The following is a 12,268-nucleotide window of genomic DNA, read 5'->3' as shown; positions in this document are numbered from 1 at the left end:
CTAGCGAAGACAAGGAGTCTTTGACAGCTGAGGGGGGTCTGTAACAGCCCACGACCATGACCTGTTGACCCTTTGCCACTTCTATATTTAAGGCTAAAAATTCAAATTGCTTACTGATAGATTTGGAAACTAATGTGGATACACTGAACTTATTCTTAACATAAATGGCAATGCCACCACCTTTATTAGGCCGGTTGGTACGATACACATTATAACCATTTAAGGCCATGTCAAAGGCCAAAATAGATTTATTTAGCCATGTTTCTGATAAAACAATGACGTCAGCGTCAGTCGAGCTCGCCCAAATATGGACAAAATCTAGTTTACCTAACAGACTGCGCACATTCAAGTGGATGAAACCCAACCCAGATCTAGCTTTAAAATCAGCAGGAGTAGCGATCTGACTACTACTACTGGGCGGACCAGGGTTAGGTTGTACATTTCCTGACAGTAATAACAACAAAAAAAACCAGGCATCTTTTCCTCTTAAGCGACACACATACATTGTCATCTACTTTAGAATCACCGGAAAAGTCTGCGAGAGTGTGATTTGAGCTTAAGAAGCAGTCCTGAAGAACCATCATCGCAGGAAAACAAAAAAGACAAATATATTTTGTCGAGCAGATTGACTGTGACAAGGCAACCGGTAATTGTTTGTGTAACACATCCGAACCTTTGCAGGGGATGCCCACTGCGGGTGGCAGAACAGACCTGAATCCAGAAGACTAGAGATTTTCTCATAGTCCAAAATAGTTAACAGGCACAGCAGAATCCCGATATGGGCCATTTTCCCAGACCAGCACACAGAATCCGCGATGTTCCTGGAGCAAAATCAGCACAGCAGCAAAGGACAGACGAAAGCAGCAGCGTGGTATCCCCGGGGTGAAAGCAGGCCTCTGCAACAGCAGAACCAGGACAGGTGGAAAGCAGGCCCCAGCCGTGGTAAAAACCTCCTCCGCACAGCAGCACACGCCCGGTGGAAGCAGGCCAAGCCCGAAGCGTGGATCCACTCCATCTCTCTGCGACGACTCCGGGGTAAAAACCACTCCAGTGCAGCCGTACTCTACAGGTGGGAGCAGGCCTCCGTAGATCGCAGATCGCAGGCAGCAAACAGGTGGAGCCGCTCCGTCCCTTCGCGACGAGCAGGCGTCCGTAGATCGCAGATCGCAGGCAGCAACAGGTGGAGCCGCTCCGTCTCCGGAGGATAAACACCTCAGTACAGCCGCACTCGACAGGTGGGAGATGGCCTCCGCAGACAACTAAAACCACTACTTGTATAAGCAGGGATAGCTAAATGTTTGTGAGCAGGAGAGCTAGATGCTAACAGATGCCAGATGCTAACAGGCAGTGGGAGCCTGTAAAAATTGTGACTGTTCTCTCTGACACGCTAATCCGATTGTGTTCATTCTAAACACGTATATTTAATATATAGAAACCGTACACCCCAGCACGTGCACTCCGCTCTGCATCAACCAAACGGCTCGCTGCACCCTCACTGCGAAGGGGACCCAAGTTCCCATCAGCAAAAACACGTGGGTTTGCTATCCTGGCTCCAAAATGGTGGAATGAGCTCCCCATTGACATCAGGACAGCAGATGGCTTACACACCTTCCGGCGCAGACTGAAAACTCATCTCTTTCGACTCCACTTCGAGCGATAGAACTATTAACAAAGCACTTATATACTAATAAAGGACTGGCTTACCTAAAGCCAGTTGAGTAGCACTTGAAATGTTTTTGCTCTATGAAACCTGATGTACTTAAATGATTCTGTTTTCTTCAAGTTTGTATTTTGTTGGTCGAACGCACTTATTGTAAGTCGCGTTGGATAAAAACGTCAGCTAAATGCAATGTAATGTAATGCAATGTAATGCATATATACGGTTGGCAACAAAGGATAAAATATAAAATGGCCAATTACCGGGCAAAATTGAGATGTCGTCAACTTGCCTGTCCAGAGCTGGAGGCTGTTACGTTCCCTATTGGGCTAGGGGAACCAAAGGGAAACGACACGACCAGAGTGGAATTGGTATATGTTACAAGTGGTTTATTTGTAGCAGTAAATGAACAAAAGGATATACACAAACAGCCTGGCCCAACAACGGGTCAAACTGTTACTATTTAACAAAAAGGGATCTCCCAAAAGAGAGTTACACAGTATTATACAAAAAGAAAGAAAGTACCTCACTTCTAAAGTGGAACAAAACAATAAACAAAACGAGGCTGTGAGAGAACGCAGCTGTTGCTGATCAACAGGTGCTAATCACCTGGGTCTAAGCAATACACACACAAATGCTGATCTACAGGCGCTAATCACCTGGGTCTAAGCAACACACACACAAATGTTGATCTACAGGCGCTAATCACCTGGGTCTAAGCAATACACACACAAATGCTAAACACAGAACACTAACAACACACTGCTAATCAGTGTAACTAGCACAGGAACCCTACTTAACACACTGCTAGGCAGTCTAACAAAGCACAGAATATGGCGGTAATACAACGAGAGGCTTGAGGCGTCTGTCCCACAATACAGAGCCTCCTGAATGATGTCCGTGCCCGGCCTTTGTACTCCTCCCCCGGATGACGTGACAGAAGCGGGCGGGGATTGGATGACGTCCGTCCAATCACCACGGATGTTGCGAGGTCGGGACGGCCAATGACAGCAGAGGAACTGCACAGCTCATTTACATATGCACACACAAACAGAGTTAATGGCATAACGAGAGTAGCGGCTGTAACACCCCCTCCCTTAAGACAAAACCCCACAGGGTTTTTGTGAACCATAACACACCATAACACCATGAGCACAGAACACATCATTACAGTCTGGACAACGCATCTGCAAACACATTCTCTGAATCCTTCTTATGGCGGATTTGCAGGTTGTAATCCTGGACGATCAGAGCCCAACACATGAGACGCTGGTTGTGGTTGTACATGCGGGACAAGAAGACGATGGGATTATGATCGGTAAACACTGCAACCGACAAAGAACTGGACTCGACATAAACCTCAAAGTGCTGGAGAGCTAACAACAAAGCAAGGGTCTCCTTTTCAATGGTAGAGTATCGGACCTGGTGTTTGTTGAACTTGTGGGAGAAATAACAGACAGGATGATCAACTCCATCCGCATCCTCCTGCAGTAAAACAGCACCAGCCCCCACTGCACTGGCATCCACCTCCAGTGTAAAGGACTTAGCAAGATCGGGAGCAGCGAGCACAGGAGCGTGACTTAAGAGTGTCTTTACACACTCAAATGCATGTTGGCACTCAGGGGTCCAAACGTAGTCCACCTTGGGACTTATCAAATTAGTTAGGGGTTGGGCTACAGTGGAAAAGTTGCGACAGAAACTGCGGTAGCCCGCCATACCGAGAAAACGGCGGAGGTCACTCCTGGTGACGGGCACCGCACATTCAGCCACCGCAGCAACCTTAGCTTCCACTGGTCGGACTTGGCCTTGCCCAACCTGCTTCCCTAAATAGGTGACAGTAGCTTTACCAAACTCACATTTGGCCAGGTTCAACGTAAGCGACGCCTGTGCGAGCCGGGTGAATACCTGCCCCAGGATCTTCATGTGCATCTCCCAGGTGGGCGTGTACACTAGTGCTGTAGCGACACGTTGACGACGTCGACTTCAAAATATCGTCGACGACATATTTCCGCGTCGACGCGTCGCTACACACACGTGGGTCACCCAAAGCAACAAGCAGTTCGCAATCGCACTTCAAACACAATGGAGACTAAAACGGCTACCACCTCCTCCTCACAGGATTGCGCACGAAGCCCCCAAACGAAAACATCTCGCCCTAGGTCTTCAAAAGCATGGGAATATTTTAAAGTTAGTCCAAAACGGTGGTGGCTACCATTAGCAGCTAGCATTTGCTCTCCGATTTTTACATAAAAATTGAATTATGGATTATAAATGCAATCATTTTTTTATACATAGACGTTCAAAACCTATGGATTAACCGATTCAGCCGCGTTTTTTCTCATTTTAATGCCATTGAACACGTCTTTTGATCAGATTGACAGCTACGGTGGTGAGACGATCTCCCTAGAAGCTCTGTAAAGGTACGTGTTGTGATGACTGTATTTGCTTCCCCTGTCGCGAGTCCGGATCACTCAGTGATGTTTTGTTTTGGTAAACATGGTTTGTATCGTCAATTAGCTGAGATTATTTCCGTTAATCTGGTATAACACATTAATAGGTTCTGTTGTGAGTCTTGAGGTTTTTACAACCCAACTCGGCTCCGCGTGTCGTTTTGGCGAGTCCTGCTTAAAATCATAACAGGAAGGAAATCAGAAAACACCAGGATACCAGTTAAACAATAATCTGTTTTAATTATAAAAGGTAATAATGCAATGCAATATAATACATTACAATACAATATAATACAATATCATATACTGTAATGTAAGGAGTACTCCTGCCCTTGTTCGCGTGCTGCTTAGATCCTTCGGTCCTGGCAGCCCGAGAAGAGAGAGGGAACCCAAGGCCGAACAGGCTTTCATACCACAACAAACAGGAGGGGTTGGGTCAGCTGGTCATCTTTTCAGGTCATCTCATTGGGAGATGCAAAAGATGCTGTGTCACAGCGAATCAGCGTGTGCCAGCAGAGATGATCCGGAAACAAGAGTCTCTCAGTTTGAAGCAAAACAAACACATTTGGCATTTGCTGTCTCATATTTCTGCAGCCTCCACATACACATCTTATCATGTAGCTTATCACACAAGAGTCATAGGTTTTTCTTTATGAAAGCCATACTTGTTGGGAATGTAACAGTCCATCTCATGACCTCCTCAGGACCAGCCAACCAACAACGCCTAACTGTCTTCATACCTCCAGGCCCTCTCTGAACTTCCATCCACCCGAAGTCAGCTTACCCAGAATCAGAAGGACCATTGTCTCTCTTAATTGTGTGACTCAATTCTCAAGGCCTGCAGGATGCGCATCATTAACTTAAGAATAATTTAACCATTATATCTGGGGAAAATGTCCCTCGCAGTTCTCTTGTTAATTTGCAAAGCCTATTAATGGTTAACCAAGAAAAACACTCAAAGGGGTAATCTTTTCACTCAAAACAGAACTCACAAGTAATTCTGCATTTTACCTCCTCAAAAATAGCCTAAAAACACCCTTTTGATAAAAGGGTAAAAGTGGAAGAAAAAGACTATTGCGCTAATCTACTTTTAAGAAAAAGGGAACATTGTTTCAGGAATCTATAAAAAAACCTCTCTATATTTAAGAGGAAAAATGTACTTTGTTCCTTCAACTATTAACACACAGGAATGTATAAACCCACACATATATTAGGGATAACATGATGCAATACACCTCTTATATATGGGTGACATTAAAATGAATATACCAAAAATATGCTGCATCACATTTTCTGCATAATACTTTACATCAATTTCCACAGTTCTTAAATATTAAAGGGATAGTGGAAATGGAACCTCAAATAGTTTCGTTTTAACTTATATACAAGCATAATTACGTACCAAAACAATCACACCTGATTAAAAAAATATAATAATTGCCTTACGCATGTTAGAAGCACTTTATTGCAGCTTCCCCGAAGTTTTTTAGAAACGAAATGTTCGACTCAGCCAAACCGGAAGTGACGAAAACTCAGGAAGACGATACGATAACAAACCATGGCGTCTATGCAGAATGAACGTGGAAGGGCAAATATACCAGACAAAGAAGAAGGATTGTACGAGGTATCCAGTGATGATAGCGAGTCAGAAACATCCTCTCGGCTTTCCTACGAAAATGTCGTTTTAGGAACTGAATCTGAATCCGGTTCAGTAAGCGACGATGGTGACAATATTGAGCCAGACGATGGACCATTACGTCCTTATTTGTTCGAGCCCGAGGTGATGGTTCACGGCATGGGCAATGGCGAGGATGACCAGGACCAGGCGCCAGATGATGCACCCCTACGCACAAATAATCTTTACTGGTAGGTCCCTAAGCATAGCTCACGCATCTTAAGATCACCTGTAGCCTTTACAAAATTAATCATTGTTAACCAGTTAAGCCCGAAGGTCCCCCCAGTGGACCCCTCCCACAGTTTTTTTTCTCTCACATGTCTCAGGGCTTCTTAACATTTATGAAACTATTAATGTTTCATACCCTTTTAAAGGTAAGAAACTCCGCTAACTGACAATAAGAACAATTGTTAGCTAGAAAAAACACAAGAGTAATACCAAGCCTTTGAATTAGCATTGAGCGAAACAATGCTAACTAATGCTAACGCTTTTTTACACACAACACACGGTAGAAATGCCCGTATCTTAACTGCACAAACAAGATATACGATTTAAAGCTGACTCTCCACAGATTCCACACATGTAATGTCATCACTGTAAAACCTCGAATTCCTGGAGCTATCAGCCAGAAAAGAGAAAGTAAACAACATCCTAGGATAGCCAGGCTGCCTGTCAAGTGTAGGCTGTACTCACAGTACTGTTAGTCTATCATGTCTATATGATGACTGTAGTGTACACATTCGACACTGTGTACCGGATAAATGGCGTTGTACAAAATGGTACAGGCTAATGATGCATTAAATCAACAAGAAAACATAATAAAATACTCACTTCTTATGTATTCCACTTTCAATTTGAGCTAGAGACCGAGGAATCTCGAAACAATCGTCAGTAAAATGACGGGAGCACACGACTGCCGAATTACTCGTCAGCTTCGGCTCCGTGAAGTTTGCCCGTGTTATCTGAACAAATTTCACCCACTGACGACGAATGGCTGGGTTTCTTGGAAACGCATGCGTCGATACGCCATTCTCTGCATTTGCTGTCACACTACAGCCATACAAAACACATCTATTCACCATAATAAAGGTCGGCTATTCACATGCAAATGCTATTGAATGTCCGCCATTGTTTGTGCCCGTCTTCCTTTGCTCTCGTCATCACCCGAAGATTCCCGACGATTCCCGAAGTATTTCGTTTCATTGAGAGGTCGCAGTAAAATTGAAAATAAAATAAAACTAGGCGCATGAAATAAAAAAAAATGGTTTATTATGCTTATTTTTAATAAAAATACATAAGTTAAACCCAAAATTCGCGGATTTCCACTATCCCTTTAAGATCCCCTGAGACACAGTATCGTGAATTTTTTTTTTTTTACATTACGTTTTTTTTACATTACGTTTTTTATGAATTGAACAACAGAAAAATAATCGTTAGATTAGTCGACTAATCGATCAAATAATCGCCCGATTAATCGTTTTCAAAATAATCGTTTCCCCCCAGCACTAGTGTACACAATGAGATCATCCAAATAGGCGTTACAGTTACTTATCCCTGATAGGACGGTATTCACCAATTTCTGGAACGTAGCAGGAGCATTACACATACCAAACGCCATGACTGTGTACTGCAGAAAACAGTCAGGCGTAGCGAAAGCGGAGATTTTTGAGGTACGGTCCGTTAAAGGTACCTGCCAGCAGGGCCGGACTGGGACAATAAGTCAGGCCGGGAATTATACACCCAACCAGGCCACTACCAGTTTTCTTTTGTGTCATTTTCCTGGATTTATTTGTCAATATTTACAGCGTTGCTGCCCATAGTGATAGTCATAAACTTTAAAACTACCCCAGAATAAACATATGGACATGGGTTACTATTTAAAAAAAAAAAGTGCAAATCTATTTAGGAACCTATCCATGTGAACATATTTTAAGTGGAAGTGGACCTCAAATCCTCTAGGGGGGTCCGGGGGCATGCTCCCCCGGGAAGATTTTTTGTTAAAAATGTTGGACTTAAATGCATCAATCTGGTGCACTTTGACGGGGAAATAAAGAGACTACATCCATATGAAACAGAACTGTATACATTTAAATAATCATAAAATAACCAATAACATACCGGCATATCCAATATGAAAAAAACATTGAAACTTGTTTATTTATTTGTTTTTGGTTCATTTATAGTTAGCATGGCATAGTGTGTCTGGGCTCCTGAACCAGCCTCACCGTCTCCCCCTGCTCCTCTTTGAGGCAGCAGCAAAGACTATTTTTAGCTCTCAACAAGTTTTTAAAGTTTATCTTACCTTTTTTCACCTAGTTAACTTTTAAAAAAATTATTATTCATGCATATTTTACTAATCACTCCCCCTTCAAATGGAAATATGTGTTTACATAAATGGTGACCAAACCGTTTGAGACCCACAGAGAACTTCGACTAAGTTAACTATCTAAACACTCTAAAGTCCTTTACCTCACCTGAGCTGTAGTTATCAGTCTCTCAGTCTGACAGGAGAGGACTCTCCCCCCACCTTGTTGACAGCTAGCACCGGATGCTAGCACCGGATGCTAGCACCGGATGCTAACAACAACAATACACGTAACCGGTGCGCGCGCTTTCTCTCTCGCTCGCGCCACACATACACACCCTCCCGAGTTGAATGACACACAGACCAATCGAGGGCATTAGTGTATGATCTGTATGAAAGTGGCCATGTCGGCAGGCCACATCATGTAGACAGCCAGTCACCCTCTGTGAGGCAGAGTCAGACCCACATTTGCGCAGCGTTGCGTTCACAATACATACATAAAAAAAATTCCTCAGGCCAGCAGGCCACTTAACAGGCCAGGCCATCGGGAAACCTCCCGGTCCTCCCGATGGCCAGTCCGGGCCTGCCTGCCAGTAACCTTTAAGCAGATCCAATTTACTGACGTATTTAGCGGAACCTAAATTGTCGATGCAATCCTCCATTCTCGGCAATGGGTAGCAATCTGTCACCGTAACAGCGTTTACTTTACGGTAGTCCGTGATAAAGCGCGGAGAACCATCAGATTTAGCTTCTACAAGACATGGAGAGCACCATGGGCTAGAGTTCTGTGTAGCTAAGCCATTAGATACCAGGTATTCAGCCTCCTGTTTCATAAGCGCGCGCTTGGTCGGATTGGCACGGTACGGATGTTGTTTAATCGGCCTCGCGCCTTATACATCGATGTCATGCGTTATCACATTAGTTTGTGTCGGGACATCATGGAAAAGGCTCGGGAAACGAGCCACCAACTGGGTTATGTCATGCTGCTGCCCCTCCTGCAGATGACCCAACGTAGTTGGCAACGTCTTTATCATCTCCGAGTTACACAACCGAGCAGCCGGCTGGTGATGTGAACGCATCACCAAACCGTCGTCAGATGGGCCGGAACTATCTGTAACGATTAACGCGGAAGCAGCTACTCTTTGATTAGCCAAGCCGGCCGGCGGACTATCAGCGGCAGTGCGGGAATAGTAACGCTTTAACATATTCACATGACAGACGCGCGTTTTACGCCGTCTCTCTGGAGTACAAATTACATAATCCGTGTCACTGAGACAATCACGGATTTCATATGGACCGAGGAATTTGGCAGAGAGCGCAGCGCCAGGGATAGGCAATAGTGCGAGGACCTTGTCATCTATTTCGAAGTGCCTATGGACAGCGGCACGGTCATATTTATGCTTCATGACGGCTTGAGAAGCGGAGAGCGACTCTCTGGCGAGTGAATTTGCCCGGTGCAACCGCTCACGAAACTGACTAACGTAATCCAATACGTTCTAAAGCACCCAGATATTGTTCTAAACTGTATTAAAGTAAACAGGTATTATCTTGAACTGTATTGAAGTGAACATGTATTATTTGGGACTGTTTGAAGTAATCCTATATATCTAAACCTTCTTACTTACACTCCATGACCCAGAGACCCTGACACACACACATACACCTCCTGTCTCCATGCAGCACACACACACAAACTCCTTAACCCAGATATCAGCAACACACACACATATGCCTCTGCTTATCAGCATGCACACACACACACATACACTTTCCCTCACTAACACACACACATGTTCTTTTTTCAAGGTTCTTTCTGGGAATAATCCCAAGCACCAATATATCTGTGTACAATGTTTGATTGTTTTAAAAGAATAGTTTGTGTGAAACCTTCCCTGGGAAATTAAAGGAGTTGGGTCCGGTGGAAGATAAGAAGTGACTCTCCACCTCCAAATATGTCTATATATACTGTTGTTTTTTCATGCAAAATGCCCCCTGTTTCTGACTGGCTGGTCCCGATATCTGTATCGCACGGCAGTAGAGCGGGGAGCCCGGAGTGTTCTGTTTCAGGGCACTCTGTATTTCGTATTGTGTTTTTTACTGTATTAAAATCAGATTATTGTTATAACTTTTATGCCGGTGTTTTGAACTCCTTTTATTAAATCTGACCAGGCTCATCTAAAGGACGGCGCGGAGCAGAGGTGGGCTTTAAGCCACCACTATTGTGTTTGCTCCTACAGTTCTTATCTGGAGGAGAACCAGCCGAGAGAAACTCATCGTGTAGGATTTTAAGTGGACCGCGGGGCGTATGGCCGAATGGCTGGACTGAATACTAATGACTCCTCCTAATAACGAGTCACTACAGGATGCTTTTCTTCAGGGGCTGAACGAAGCAATTAAAGACGAGCTAGCGGCTAGGGATGATCCAGGTAGCTTGGATAATTTAATTGCCACAGTCATTAAGATTGATAATCGCCTCAGAGAGAGACGTAGGGATAGGACTAGCTGTCACTCCAATCCCAGCGACTTCTCACTTGATCCCCAAATTGGAACTGCCACTACCCCTATTCCCCGATCTTTCCCAACTCCTTAATCAGCCTCTCACCATCTGAGCGTGCTAGAAGGATCCATGCTGGGGAATGTGTTTATTGCAGCCAAACCAGTCATCTCGTTTCCTCCTGTCCTAGTCAGCCAAAAGGTCAGGCTCGTCAGTAGCTGTGGGGATTCTGGCGAGCCTTTCCTCCTCTCTCAACCCCCGACCCAGAACACAGCTAGAAGCCATGCTTTGCTGCAACCAACAGTCCCTACCCCTGCTCGCCTTAGTGGACTCGGGGGCGGATGAGAATTTTTTGGACATTGACATTGCAGCTCTGGCAGGAATTTCCTGCGAAGTGTTAGATTCACCTCTTAGTGCTAATGCTCTAAATGGAAAATTCCTGGCCCAAGTCACTCACCGCACCAAGTCAGTAAACCTCATTCTGTCTGGAAACCATCGTGAGTTTATTCAGTTTCACCTAATTTCCTCACCTCAGGCCCCCATAGTGTTGGGCCATCCCTGGTTAAGAACTCACAACCCCCAGATTGATTGGGTAACTGGCAAAATCATTAGTTGGAGTTCTTTTTGCTTATCCTCATGCCTGCAGTCTGCCCTACCGCCAGCAGAGGCCGCCTCTCCACCACTCAAGATCGAGCCGCCTGACCTGTCATCTGTTCCCACTGAATATCATAACCTAGGAGAGGTGTTCAGTAAACAGCGAGCTCTTTCTCTTCCTCCTCATCGACCCTACGACTGTCCCATTGACCTCCTTCCCGGGGCCCCTCTGCCTTCCTCACGTCTGTTCAACCTATCTCGCCCTGAGAGAAAATCCATGGAAAATTACATCCATGACTCCCTGGCTGCTGGTGTCATTCGGCCATCCTCCTCCCCGGTCGGTGCTGGGTTTTTCTTCGTCTCCAAGAAGGACCGCTCACTGCGGCCCTGCATTGATTACAGGGGTCTCAATGCCATTACTGTAAAAAAAACAAATACCCACTACCCCTCATTTACTCCGCCTTTGAACCCCTCCAGGAAGCCACCATTTTTTCCAAACTGGACCTCCGCAATGCCTACCACCTAGTCAGAATCCGAGAAGGGGACGAGTGGAAGACGGCCTTTAACACACCACTCGGTCACTTCGAGTATCTGGTGATGCCTTTTGGACTGACGAATGACCCTGCAGTCTTTCAGTCAATGGTGAACGATGTGCTCCGTGACCTCCTCAACCGGTCAGTCTTTGTCTACCTGGATGACATCCTCATATTCTCTCGTAACAAGGAGGAGCACATTATCCATGTCAGGCAGGTGCTGCAGAGACTCCTGGAGAACAGACTCTTTGTAAAGGCGGAGAAATGCGAATTCCATGTCAACACAGTCTCATTCCTGGGCTACATCGTTGAGGAAGGAAAGCTTAGATCCGACCCTGAGAAGATCCAAGCGGTGGTGGGGTGGCCCAAACCAACCTCAGTCAAACTGCTTCAACAGTTTATTGGTTTCGCCAATTTCTATCGGCGCTTCATCAGGGACTACAGCAGAGTGGCGGGTCCTTTAACCAGACTCACTTCCCCCACAACTGGCTTTTCCTGGACCCCAGAGTGCGATGCAGCCTTTTCAGAGCTAAAGAGACTCTTCACCACTGCCCCTGTGC

The sequence above is a fragment of the Gymnodraco acuticeps genome, unplaced genomic scaffold (genome assembly GCF_902827175.1).
Source record: "Gymnodraco acuticeps unplaced genomic scaffold, fGymAcu1.1, whole genome shotgun sequence".
In the NCBI taxonomy this organism is placed as follows: domain Eukaryota; kingdom Metazoa; phylum Chordata; class Actinopteri; order Perciformes; family Bathydraconidae; genus Gymnodraco; species Gymnodraco acuticeps.
The sequence above is the reverse complement of the archived record's forward strand: the minus strand, read 5'-3'. Positions refer to the sequence as shown.